Source organism: Marmota monax, unplaced genomic scaffold (assembly GCF_021218885.2).
Source record: "Marmota monax isolate L192 unplaced genomic scaffold, Marmota_monax_Labrador192_F-V1.1 WCK01_AAM20220418_F8-fsc00401, whole genome shotgun sequence".
Lineage (NCBI taxonomy): Eukaryota > Metazoa > Chordata > Mammalia > Rodentia > Sciuridae > Marmota > Marmota monax.
The window spans coordinates 629,300-644,193 of NW_026692020.1; the positions used below are offsets into that span (position 1 = coordinate 629,300).

At 37.7% G+C, this 14,894-nt stretch overlaps 1 pseudogene; it reads right to left on the minus strand.

The window, feature by feature from the left end:
* Positions 1 to 9,735: 9,735 nt before the first annotated feature.
* LOC124097404 (cold shock domain-containing protein E1-like) lies at positions 9,736 to 12,706 on the minus strand (annotated as a pseudogene).
* Positions 12,707 to 14,894: the final 2,188 nt, after the last annotated feature.

Here is a 14,894-nt window from a genome sequence, read left to right on the forward strand (position 1 = left end):
AGAACTGAAATTCCACCCAGGGGTTTATCTGTCAGCAAAGGCTATGCTTTTAACTACAACAAATCCTTTCTTCCTGGCAAAAAGCTTACAGATCTGGGTTATTGTTTATGTTATGTGAGGAAAAGTTGGAGGAACTAGGGATATTGAGGCTGGCCAAAGGAGCTACTGGATACTTGATTAACTTAGTCTGGAAAAGGGAGGGGTAGGTGCTGTGAGTCCATGAATGATGAAAGATAAGTGAAGAGTGATTTCATCTCAAAATATAAAACACCAACAACCTCAACAAAATTAAAAAAAAATGATGAGGACACAAGCAAATGTAAAGATACCCCTTGTTTGTGAATGGGAAGAATTGTTATGTCCATACCACCCCCCAAAAATCCACAGATTGAGTACAATCCTTATAATAAAACATCAAATATTCTTTACAGAACTTGGAAAAGATTCCTAAAATTTGTATGGAACCACAGCAAAACCTGAAACTTCAAAGCCATCTTGAGCAAAAAGGACAGTGCAGGAGGCAGCATATTACTCAACTTCAAAATGTACTAAAAAGTTTAGTAATGTCAGCAGAATGTTATTGGCATAAAAACAGACACTCAGAGCACATAGGACAGAAAGCCTAGACATAAACCTACATATCAATAGTCAAATAATTTTAGAAAAAGGTGCAGAAAACATCCTACCTTCTAGAGGTAGGATGGACTTTTTTAACAAATGGTGCTGTGAATATTGGATATCCACATGAAAAAGGATGAAACTAGACCCCCATCTGCCAAAAGGTACAAAAGTCAACTTAAAATGAATTAAAGACTTAAATGTAAGATTGGAAACTATAAAACTTCTAAAGAAAACAGGAGAAATGTTATTGGACATTGGAATGGTTGTTTTGGGGCCTGGGGATATAGCTCAGTTGGTAGAGTGCTTGCCTCACGTGTACAAGTGGATAGAGGAGTGGTGGTTACTGGACTCTGGGGAGAATTGTGGGGAAGGAGGTTGGGGAAATGTTGATCAATGGGTACCATGTTAGAGTTATACAGGAGTAAGTACTTCTGGTGTGCTAATGCAGAGTAGGGTAACTGATGAGAACAATAATGTATTATGAGTTTCAAAAAGGTATAAGAGTGGATTTTGGGTTTTTTCACCATAAAGAAATGACAAATGGTTGGAGGAGATAATTATATTAAACTTATTTAAATATTATATAACATATATAGGTATCAAAACGTATTTCAACGTATTTAAATATTATATAACACATGTATGTATTAAAACTTTTCACAATACCCCATAAATATGAAAAGTTTTCATATTTTTGTCTGTTCTAAATTTGTAATAAAAATGTAAACAATTTCTTATAATTTGAACTTTCCAACACATGAATGCAGTCTCCGAGAAGAAAAGGAGTGCTTCATAAATTAGGGAATTCATGTCCATGTGTTTGTGAATGGGAAGATTTATTATGTCCATACTATTATTGTTCTTGTGTAATAACATGTCAGGGCAGTTGTGTTATAGGAAGGATCAGAAGGAACAAGGTCCACCTGTACATATTGAGCAACTGTACATAGTAGGTGTTCAGTGTCTGATGAAAGAATAATTCCTTGGAAAAGTAGTTTTTTAAACAGTTATTTAAAGGCAAAAGTGGTAGTTCCATGTTTTGGTAATGGTAAGATTTTTACAGAGGAAATGGTAAAATCTGTAAACCCTAACATCCTGTTAACATTATGCTGTTTTTGTGGACTGTCTGTTCAGATTTTTCTCCACAATTCTTTTTTTTTTTTTTTTGGTTAAACTCTTGGAAATTGGAGGGTTTATGGAAAATGTGATTATGGGATAAGTATTTATCATTAGTATAACCTTTGCCAATTTCTATGCCTGAATAAGTTTTTACTTGAGCCAAATAGTTAAAAATTGTTTTGTTTTTGAAGTTTTCAAGTGACCAAGATGCCAATAGTTTAGAAATGAAATATACTTATTAGTTTCTTATATTTATAGCTAGTTATATGCACATACTACCATTCATTGGTTCAGATTGTCTGTTTTTGTGTTAAAGAGGGTACAGATTCAAATCTTTTCTGGCCATGTTAAAAAGACCACATGCCTTATCCTAAGTCCTCATTCAAATGAGCCAAGGCCTCTTCCTTTGTTGCCCAGGTAGAGGAGCAGGTACATTCAAGAGTTGTCAAGCTAACTTCTCTTTTAAGAAATCTTCATGAATACAGGCAAATGTCTCAAGGTACTCTTAGTGAAGACAGCCATTTATATCAGTCCTGAAACAGGACTTGGATCAGCCCAATCATCTCTGGAAATCTCTTGCTGCGAACTACAGATTTCTACCAGGAAGCTAGGGGTAACAAATCTCATAACAGAAGTTACATGAAGAGTTTCATGTCACCCTAATGCTCTCCATAATGAGATCACTTAAATATGGTCACCACAATTGAGGTCTGGCCTTTCATTTTATGGGAGAAAATAAAACTGGACATTTCCAGATACCCAGGATCTAATAAGTGGCTAGTGCTCAATAAATATTAGATATTAATATCCTTATTCTCTTTAACTCATAGGTTTTTGTTAGGTTTGGGGAGTTATCCAATGTTGCAGTCTATATGCAGAAATTCCTAAGTTTCTTCTATATGTCTCACCCTGTGAAATAATGGTTAACATTTGGAAATGGAGAAAGAGCAAATTTTCTGTTATTGCCTGCTGTAGCTCCCCTGTCTTGCTCCACATAGGGAGAACATGTTTGGGAAATAAACATATACATAGGAACTACTCTTGTGTGAATGGGAATGAACACATCTTTGGCTTCTGAGGAACCAGCTGAGAATGGGGAGGTGAAGACTGACTGATTCATAGGATATACATGGAATATCTAAATTCAAAATATGATGTTTCTCATTTCAACTTAATAACACACAAAATATCTCTTCTAAAAGAGGATTCTCTTGATGAGCTACACACTGCTACATAGTGTGAAAATAGTGATAGTTTTGCTCTGTATTATGATCAGCCCTTGCCCCACATGGGTTTATACAATCCTCATAAGAACCTTGCACATTATATGTCATATTTACTGCTGTGGCAATGGAACTGAGACTGAGGGGTTACACAGTTTGATTGCATATCCCAGCTAATAAATTGTAGAAGAGCAGTATGAATTGGGTTCTGCCTCTATTTCCCACACTTCTAAAAGTGAAACCATACTGCAAAGAGAAGAGAGAACAAGAGAGAAAGATCTTGGTGGAGGCAAGGAGATGAGGGAACTGGAGCAGGACTGATATTTGATAGGTAAGTAAAAGTAAAATTCAGAACAAAGCAAACCAACTAGGATTTATGCACTTTATAATTTAATCTGTAGTAGAATTTTGTGGAAAGAATCAGTGGTTGACCGAGTATAGCTGCCAGCAAAGGGTACATTTTGAAAATTAAGTAGAGTATTTCTGTTGCTTGGTCTTGGGCTGAGAGTTGTGCAAAAATCAAAGCCAGATAAGACATTCAGGAAACACATTTCTTTAACTGCCTGCAGGAGGAAACTTTTCACAACTGGAAAATGCAAGCCATTACTGCCAGCCCTGGAGCATGGAGACTTCACTTCATTAATCATAGCTGTCAGGTTCCTTTCCATAAACAGTAAGATGTTGACATACAAAATATCTTCTGTTTTTCATAGAAGAGCAAAAGAGGGAGATAGTGAAATATATAGGTCACCAAACTAAATGCTATCTAGAGTCAAAATAGAAAGTTTCATCCCCAGACTGAACCCAAGGTAATGCAAAATTCTAAGGTCACTGGAAATCCTCAAGAACACAGTTTTGTATTTAAATATAACTCAGGTAGATAAGCTCTTGTGAAAAAAAAATGCAGAATAAATAGAGATACAGTGATGATGTTTGAGATAGTTGATAAAGGGAAGATGTCTAAACTTTTCTGCAATTATAGTTGCTTTCTGGTTATAGCCAAACACGTGAAATATGCTTGTGGTTGTGCACACATCTGCCCCTTTTGGGTTCTATCTGTATTTTAACCCTTCAAGCAGGGAAGCCAGAGCTTGGAGTAGTGGGTAAGAATTGGAGCTTAGATTCAGAGGGTCAGCTGGGGTCCACACATTACCTGGTATTATCAGAAAGAGCAGCTATATTCTATGCTTGCCTGTCCTGATCCTGATCCTCCTGATGAGAGGAAGGTGGTTTGGAATCAGAAGGAGAAAATACTAACATTAAATGCAAATGAGGAGAAAGAGATGGAATCCAGAGTTGGAGAATTAGGTCAGTTGCAAGAGCAGATGGGAAAGTGTTTTTCTGACACAAAAAGGAAATATTTGTACAGGATTAAGACAAGTTACTGCTGTTTTCAGCACTACCCCCTTACAACCTCCATTCACTGTAATTGATGTGGCCTAGTAACTACCTAAGTGCCTTTCTGCTTCTACCTTGCTGCCCTGCAGTCTGATCTCCTTTTATAGTAGTCCTTTTCTGTAAATCAGATCTTCCCTTTCTCTACTTAGATCCCCCATTGCCTTCCCCTAGAAACTGGAATAATTTCCAAATTTCTTATTGTGGCCATTCAATTCTTCTATTACCTAACCCTCAGTTCTCCTCTACTCAAAGTCTTTCACTGTTTTTCTGACTTGTTCTGCTATAGTCCAATTGCCTTTTTTTCTTTTCTTTTCTTTTTTTCCACATAAATTTTCCTCAGCTTGGAGGATTTTGCACTCACTGTTCATTTACCAGGCACACTCTTTTGTTCTGACATTTACATTTTTGGCTTCTACTCAAGATTTAAGGTTCTTTTCAAATATCCTTCGTAGTTATTCAGAGAGGTCTTTTAAAACCACCTAATCTAAAATAGTACATAACACTGCCTAGCATTATATTTTTGAGCTTGGAAAACTTTCCTGAATGAGAAATCTTTATATGTGAGTCTAGGAAGTACTGACAGAATAATTTACTAGCTGTAAATTGGGCCACTATCTCCCAGATGGTGAATTCTATGAATGGTTCTTGCCAATTCAGTATCTATAAAAATTTTCTCATGGTCAAACATGACAATCCATGTGAAAGTGCTTGGAAAAAGTAAGATTTTACATGAAGCCAGCTGTTCCTAGGCAAGGAACCACAGAGTGGCACATGCAGGTATAAGGAATTTATAATTCTCAAAATAAAATCATGCAGATAAAGAAAAATTTTCTTTGAGATAACTTGGGTTTGAAAAATTTTCAATTAAGAAATTTATATAAGGGGCTGGTTTTGTGGCTCAGCAGTAGAGCACTCGCCTAGCAAGTGCGAGATGCTGGGTTCGATCCTCAGCATCACGTAACAATAAATAAAATAAAGATATTGTGTTCAACTACAACTAAAAAATTACTAAAAAAAGAAATTCATATAAGGGAAATGTTCATTTCACAGATAATTTATCATAGATCCTAGAATAGAAAATGTGTTAACAAATGATGGGTTCAATCTCCTGCCTTAAGAAACTTGAGAAAGCACCATTTAGATGTTATTGTGGTGGTAGAGGGGTCAGATTACCTGTGCTTAAATTTTGACTCGTAGCCAAGTGTGAAATCTTGGACAAATCACAACAAAACCCAATATTGTGTGTACTTATATTCTTTAAACATAAAAATATAATGTCTACCTGAAATGAAATCCTGGGAAAATTTTGTAAGATGACTTACAGAAAATGTTTTGAGTCATGCTTCTTCAATAAATGCTAGCTATTTTTATCTTCATTTTACAAACAAAGTCACTGGATGTCAGAACATCTAAGATATTTTTTTCCAAGTTGCACAGCTGATAGATTGTGGGAAAAGATCTAGAACCCAGAACTTCTGACTCTTAAAGCCTTGTGGATACAACTAAGCCTTTTGAAAGGATTGTTGCTGTTAAACATATTTAATGACTGCAGTAAACATTGAAAACAAGCAATGTGTTCTTACCATATCATTTCTTTTTCCTAAAAAAAAAAGATACACATAAAGATGCATGAAAAGAGCTGAAAGAAAACAAATACTGGGTGTGCGGCAGAAGGAGTTTGAGAGTATGAATGAGTTTGTTTTCTTTGTGCTCATTATCTTTTCCATGCTATCAACACCCAGAAGTTAAGGCTTTATATTCAGAAGAAAAGTTATTAAAAGATCAAAAACAACATGGACGGCAATACTGAAACCCCTACATCTCTTGAATGTGTTAATATGCCAAATCCTTATTGTACGGAACACTGCTTTGCATTTTCCAAACAATTCTAAATTAGATTCCTTCTGAGCTCCCATAGAGGCTTGTCATTCTCCAACTTGCTGTCCTAAATCTTTGTTTAGATTACACATCTATAGATCTTTCCTGGGTACCTTGTATGGTGGCACATAAAAACTATTTGATGAATGGCATATCTACTGAGACCCTAACTTTAGAAATTTTATTCATTAAAGACCAGTCCAAATTAAAAATTAAGTTGCTTTATAGTATCCAATTCCATATACTAGTGAATTATTGTTACATATTTTTGTATGCTATTTCTAATCAAAACTTTAGGCCTCAGAATGTTTTCCTTCTTATATTAAGCCTGTGTAAACCATACATTTAGTTATCATATTTTCTACCCAAATAATATTCCATATTAAGATGATTTTAATAATCATCCTCTGAAAAATGCCCTGAAACGCTTTACATAAATTATTAAAGTAGTTTATAGTCTAAGTTTTAAGGCTTTGTTAGAAAGTTTTGAGCCTGTTTTGTTAGCAGAAATATATACAGGCGTTTAAAAAGCAATGGAAAATATGTGAACTTTGAGCAACCTCTTTGTGTTGCCATGCATAACATACCTGATGACTTCTGGAGGATTCTGGTGAAATCCATGGGCTAGGCTTTGATCTTGCAGAGGCCAAGCTAGTCTGTTGTCTTTCACCAACAAGCTCTAGATAGATAAGTACCTACCAAATGCTTCCTCACATGGTCAGATTGAGAGAGTGAGATTTAGTGGTGCAAAACAATGCATCTCACAAATTATCAATGAATTATTATATAAGCACAGAATCCAATCATCTTCTGACAGAAAGACAGTTTGGGGCATCTGAACCAGAGAGACAGCATTTGGAACAGATGGCTAGAGCCCCCAGTGGACCCCTATCCTCTACATTCTTATTTTATTTGATCACATCTCACTCTAAATAAGCATCAATGAAGTACATAGACATTGCACAGTTTTAACCTTGCTGAAAGTGCCTAGGACTTCTGGGCCACTGCCAAAAAAATAATGACAATAAAAGCAGTAATAACAACTAACATTTATTGAGGATCCACTCTATCTTGGGCACTGTTATTAAAAAGTGCTTAAAATGTATCATTGTCTCTTATAAAATTCCTCATACAGATTGCTATCAGAATTAAAGGAATTAACTCAGGCAAAGTTCTTAGTACTGGGGCTTACCACTATATTGACATACCAGTAAAAATTTGTTGTTACTGTGTTTGGTAATAATGATCACAACAGGAACAATTGCCTTCTGCTCCAAATAAAACTTTAAGAGGCTCTATTAAACTTTGGGTCCACAGATACAGTCCCAAGGCATTGTAACATCTCCAAATCACCTACATCTGATGGAGATGAGCATCTGATGGAGATTAAGAGATCAACAAATATTTATGAAAACAGGTAAACCCCAAATTGTATAGATGTGTTTGTGAGTAGATTTCTCATGGAAGAGAGCATGTGGTTTTGTTCAGACTCTAGATGTTTCATGGTCTGAGAAGTAAAAGACCACTTCTATAATAGAGAATGTGTCACTGTGTGAGTAAGGAAGACTAATGAGAAAAATGAGGAAGTGGAGAGGAAAGATCTTAGTGGCCTGGCTCTCCACCATCAGAGGGTTAGAAAAGCCTTGTGCTGCCAGCCTCTGGGCTGGCTATTCAGGGCAGCCCCAGATCCCTCCCAGCACCTTGAAGGTCCCATTTACCCTCTGGACCATTTACATAAGACTCTGAGGGATTACTGGCAATATGCACATCTAGCCTTGAATGGAGTAATTCAATGCTGGATACTTTCGCTCTGGTTTTGTAGGAATCATAAAAGGCTAGCACTGGAAAGTGCCTCATATATAATCTATTTCAGGGTTTTCAAATTTGTAACAGATGTGTGGCCACTTCCCTTCCTGCACCCAGGGAAGACATCCCTAATTGGGGACAGCATTCTTTACTATAGTTGGGAAAGTAAAAAAGATGGCATTTGATATGTCTGTGGATTACATCTGAGCACCTTGAAGTGATATGACAATTTTGAGACAGGAAAGAATGCTGTCTTCAATCTATGAACTGTTAACTACCAAATATCTTTGTTCTTACTGGTTTTTTTTTTTCTTGATTTTTATCCCCACAGAATAAAAAAGGAAGCCCTTCTAAGTGGTGATTGAACTCCTTCCTCCACACAAATCTGCAAGGCAGCTAAAAGCCCTGAATGATGAAACAAAATTATAAATAAGGATTTTAAGGGCTGTTCTATAAGTTCTTCTATTGTATTTGTAAGCAAAGGGTTCAGCCTCCAGCCACTTTCTTTTCTCTTTTGGTATCTTTGAGGAAGAACAGTCTAAGAAAGTCCTATACTTAAATCTAGGAGTCCTAGGGCTCTTAGAGCTAACTGAGTGGGGATCACTCAATTACCCTTTTGAGGCCTCAGTTTCCCCTACTGTAGTAGGAAGATATTGTAACTTCATAGAAATAGTTCTAAACTGGTCATAGAAACTGGTTTCCTCACATGAGAGAAAAATAAATGACTTTCTACTCAACAGATGAACAAGAACATTTATTTATTTTAGTGTGAGTGTATGGATGTGTGCATGACAGGGAGAGTTGGGGAGAGAAGCATATTTATGGTGATGGTGAGGATTGGCCAGAGGAAGATATGAAATAAAGTGAATTTTCATGTTTTAAAGCTGTTGATTAAATAACATAGACTCAGCTTTAAAATAATTAAGCATCTACTATGTTTCCAGCAAATTAAAATAAAATGCTCCCTCTGCACGATGAGGGTAAATAAAGTATGAACTATGCACTATTCCAATTGAGTCTATGGGAGAAGTTGGAGAAAATGAGTTTTTTTTTTCTTTTTTTAGTGTCTCAAAAATCAGTAAAACTTTATTCACTTCCGTTCTTTCGCCATTAACAGAAAACTGGAGAAAGCAAAATGTTTTGTGTTTACAAAGATAAATGGCCTCTTTACCCAGAGATCAAAATCTCAAATGACAACGGGAAGATAAAAGTGCCCTCCCCCACATCCCTTGAGCTGACCCTTGTCATCTTAGCAAAGTCTTCAGTCCACTGGCCAGGGACCCTGAATATGGCCAATTTAAGATGAGGGCCAAGAAATCAGACCAACCCATTCCCGTGATATAAAGTTGAACAGAAGCTACACCAAGGGTCAAGTGCCTGTATTCTACAGGACACAGGAACCAGGCAGCTACTTAAAAAATAAATAAATAAATAAATAAAGATTCATTTCAGGCACAACTTTTTAATTCTTTTTCTCATTTTGTTTTTAAATCAGTAAAAGAAACTGGGTCTTAGAAGCTGTAGTGATCTAAGCAGCAGCAAGTTTGTGCATTTGTCCTTTTTTTTGTTTGTTTAAATATGTTCAAATTATCACACTTCTGGCACACTTCATTTGTACGAAATTCTACACTATATATACTAATTGTAGTAAAGTTACTTGCCCCCCATCCCAGGGGAAAAAAAAAAAAAAAACTACTCTGGAAGATAATTTTCACTGAAATCTAACCAAACTTTGTTAAGTGGATTGTGACAAGATTATAAATGATATGAAAAATAACATTTTAACATTTGGCCATCAAATTAAGAAAATGGTTTGCCTATACAAATTTTTGTAATTTTTAAAAGGTAATATATCCTACCCTCATATGGTCCTCAGAATTAAAGCATAATGAACAGGAAAGAAAAGGAAAAGAATGCAACTGAGTGCTAAGGCAGAACATCTTGCCAGAAGTAATGAAGGTAGAGTATATACTAAATATCACGTGCGGAATTTCATAGGGCCAACAAGATAACAGTCTGTATTTTTCACTTACACAGACGAAGTGGATTTTGCAATTACCAGTTGCATTAAATGCACCAAATAAAGCTCCTATAATTGATACTATAAAGCACCACCTTAAGTTTTCCAGGCTGCAACTGTGCATAATTCTAAAATGGTTTCTTAAATTTATTTATTTTTTTAAACATAACACGAGGAAGGTGTTAAAACTGGTGTAATAGCTCAATAGAATAAGTATTCCAGATTTGGGGAGGGATGAAGAGGGAGATATTCAGAACTCTTCACCAGAATCCCCTCAACTTGATCATAGAGGGTTAATGATGTGCTTTATGGATGTGGTTAGTCAATGACAGCAGCTTGACAAATCTTTCTGCACCAAATCCCATTGAGTTATCTGGTCCCCTTGGCTGATGAAGAACCATTAGGCGAGGAGCACTAGCATCATCCAGGGTGATGTTCTTCAAGCGATTGACCAACCAGTCAGGTCGAGGAGCTGCAACAGTCCTGGGGCCCTCACAGACTCGCCAAACATTACAGGCACTTCACTTGCCAGTACGCTGAATAAGAATCACTGAGAACTCCACTTCATCTCCTGCCTGTAGCTCAATGCCATCTTGAACTTCTTTTACATGGAAAAACAGCTTCTTGCTATCTCCTACTTCATAGTTAATGAAGCCAAACTGATTTTTCACACACTCTAATGTGGCCCTGTGCAGGGGCGTGATGTTATAGGCCATAGTCTGTGCATTTTGGCCCACCCAGGACACACAATTGGAACTTGACACTCTCCCCTTTCTGCAGGCAATCCCCTTTATTGGCAATTCCGACTATGCCAAATGGATACACCTCACCTTTCATATCCCCCTCATCCATGATCTCAATCATTCCTTGATACTCAATCTGTATTGGATCAACACCTCTGAGGGGGTGAATGACTTTACCAGAATAGATAGTGGGATCAGCTTCTTCAGTAATGCCATTCACTGAGTGAGTTTTGTTTACTTTTTCAACACTGACTTTGTTGCCTTTGCTTTGGACAAGCTGTATTCGACCATGTCCCCCAGCTCCAGGCTATTGACATCAACAGAGAACTCACTGTGATGGAAAAAGATTTCCTTATCATGATTGGCTGTTTCAATTAACCCAAAATTATCTTTCAGAGTTGCCACATAACCCAAGAGCCTCTTGTTGGAATTATGACCTAAAAGTCACACACTAGTTGCAATTTGATGTCCAGGCCTCTGTTTGTCACTAATACTAAATTCAACCTTATCTCCTATTTGAGGAGAAGTAGATCCTTCCACATCCTTGGCTTGAAAAGCAATGGTCAGTTTCACCCCACAATCATCATAAGCAATAATGCCATCCTCAGCCTCCTTCTCTTTGCCTTTATTTGGGCTAGTGGTTTTAGGATTGGAAAAAGTGGCTTCTTTCTCTACAGTGCCCATAAAACAATGATCTGAATGGGAATGGAATGAAACCGTGCCCTTGGGATGTTGTTTAATCCTAATAGCATGATTTCTTTGGGCAGAGAGCATATCAGGAACCACAGTAAACTCTACTTCATCCGCAATATGGAACTGGTTCCCATCCAGAATTTCACTGAAGTAGAAGAACATATGAGCATCACGATCCACACACTTGATGAAACCAAAACCATCTCTCATGGCAGCAATCACACCCATATCTCTGGCTTCATTAGTGAACTGAAATGTATTTGATAGAACTTCTATGTTAGTTGCTCGTTCTAATTTGTCATGTCGGTCTGTTGAAATATTAAACCTAATATGGTCACCTTTAATAGGGTCACCTTGGATTTTGTATTTTTGTCTCCAAAGGGAAGTTCTTTAGGAATCACAAAGTCAACTTTGATTCGTCCTGTCAATGGGTCATTCTGGTTTTTACTGGGTACTTTTGGGATAACTTTGGTTACAGTTCCTTCAAAATATTCAATGCTGATGTCTTCAAAAATGACTGTTCCTTGAGGCAAAAGTCTGACATCTGTTGCAACTTCTTTACCATTTCTGTCCTTGATTGTGAATTCCACATCATCTCCAGGCTGTAAGGTTTCTAGGTCACCTTTAAATTCACTATAGTGAAGGAATATCTCTTTTACAACATCACCTCTTTCGATAAAGCCAAATGCCTCCTTCATGGCACAAACTACTCCCTGACAGCAGGCTTGTTTCTTTTTCAACAGCATAATGTTACAAGCACTTACAGCACCAGTGTATTTATTGTTATCAATTATAAAATTTACTTTATCTCTGGTTTCCTGCTGAACATTCCCTTCAACATCTTCAGGGGTGTATGTCAGATAAAACACTTCCCCATTACGTTGGTAGCATACACTCCCTGTTGGACTCTGACCTGGGGCAACTGGAGATTTACTCTCCAAGTTGTGAGGAACAGTGCACACAACTTGTCCATTCATTCATTCTTCAGGATGGATTTCTGGTTTAATCTTCACCAATTTAATAGCAATGGGTTTCCCAGTCCGCCGGTCAGATGATACTTCAAATTCAACATCATCTCCTACTTTTAAGTCCTACAGGTTGCCATTATATTGTGAACAGTGGAAGAAAAGTCTAGCTTGACGTTCTGAACACTGAATAAATCCAGAAGAGTTTAATGGTTTTTCAATAACCCCAGTTTCACGCAGTGCTGCACACATTGGGGTATGTTGGTAAAGATGGCGCCCAGAGCACTTCTCTTCCAGGAGCTCAGGTCCATGATGCACTGAATGGCGTGTGAACCCTCACCTCCAATCCCTGTGAATGGCACAAACTTTGAATGGCACACCTCCAATCCCTGAAGTGGCGTGAACTCTCAGACAATGAAGAAGTAACAGCCCACTCGCCTTGCTCCTCCTCATCCTGTGTTAAACCCATAAATATCAATACCCTGTTCGTGTTCGCTCTCTTACTCTACCTCTCTTACTCTCTTACTCTCCCTCTCTCTCTTACTCTGCCCCCCTTCTCCCCCCTCTCCTCAATCTCCCCCCTCCTCTCTCTCTCTTCCCCCTCTCCTCTCTCTCTCCCTCTCTTCTCTCTCTCTCAAGTCCCTTCTCTTCTGTGTCTGGGCGCTATGGTCTTACTAATAAATCTCGGACAGGTAAATGGTTGTTTTGGCTTTTTGAGCTTGTAGAGCTTTTCCATCATCCTTTACAGGGTACCCATTGTGTCTATTGTTGTGGAGAAGGTTTGGATCAAAGCTCATGTTGCAGTGATAATCAAATATTGCACTTTCAGTAGTATTTGCTGATTCTTCTTTTTCAGCACACGTTTCAAAGGATGAAAGTTGCTAGTATTAAAAAAAAAAAAGAGCGAGAGAAAAAGATCTACCAAACTAATAAAGAATACAACTGCTGCTGCACCGGGCATCTCACAGTACAGCACTGAAGAAAACAAAGACTACTAGCAGTGTTGGGAAGTTCTCTTTCAAAGCTGTTGAGTAGGCACAAACTTCTTGTTTCAGATCAAGTGTTGTGTCTTCAACTTAAGTGTACTCTTCTTTGGTCTTGTTGGTTGTTACTAGGTTTATTCCTTGCCTGATCTGAACTTGAAGCAGCAGTTTCAGGTGGTAAAGTCTGTTCTGTTACACTTCATACCCAACAGCTCAGCACCCGCTCTCCAGCACCTCCATAAGCAGCATGGCCCAGTACGTAGGAATAAATCTCGCTTCTCTCAGCAGAAAATGAGTTTTTAAGCAGAGAGGCAGAGATTAAATTTAAAGTTCTGGCACAAGCTGTTTTTTTTTTTTTCTTTCCTCATGAGGATAGTAAAGGTTAGCAGTGGGGGGGGGATTGTTAAATGCATAGCTCTCCTTCCTTCTTTATCATACACACTAAGTAAACTGGCTTAAATCCCATCCTCTCTCCTTTGCATGGGCCTCTCTTTGAAATATGAAATCTACAGATATAAATTAGAAAATAAGCCAGTATTATATGAAAACACATTTATTGGCTGAATAATAAAACTTAACTAAGGAGTTATTAGAATTAGAATATCCCCCTCCTTGAAGTACACGTTTCTAATAGGCAAAAAGAAGCAAAACTGTTTTCCAGATTGGCCGCACCAGTTTGCAGTCCCACCAGGAATGTACAAGTGTACCCTTTTCCCCACATCCTCGCCAGCACTTGTTGTTGTTTGACTTCCTAATGGCTGCCAATCTTACTGGAGTGAGATGGTATCTTAGGGTGGTTTTGATTTGCATTTCTCTGACTGCTAGAGATGGTGAGCATTTTTTCATGTACTTGTTGATTGATTGTATGTCCTCCTCTGAGAAGTGTCTGTTCAGGTCTTTGGCCCATTTGTTGATTGGGTTATTTGTTTTCTTATTGTTTAATTTTTTGAGTTCTTTGTATACTCTGGATATTAGGGCTCTATCTGAAGTGTGAGGAGTAAAAATTTGTTCCCATGATGTAGGCTCCCTATTTACCTCTTTTATTGTTTCTCTTGCTGAGAGAAAACTTTTCAGTTTAAGTAAGTCCCATTTGTTGATTTTTGTTATCAACTTTTGTGCTATGGGTGTCCTATTAAGGAATTTGGAGCCCGACCCTACAATATGTAGATCGGAGCCAACTTTTTCTTCTATCAGACGCAGAGTCTCTGATTTGATATCTAGCTCCTTGATCCACTTTGAGTTAACTTTTGTGCATGGCGAGAGGAGGGGATTCAGTTTCATTTTGTTGCATATGGATTTCCAGTTTTCCCAGCACCATTTGTTGAAGATGCTATCCTCCCTCCATTGCATGCTTTTAGCTCCTTTATCAAATATAAGATAGTTGTAGCTTTGTGGATTAGTCACTCCTGGGAAAGCTGGGAATGGAACCACCATTTGACCCAGCT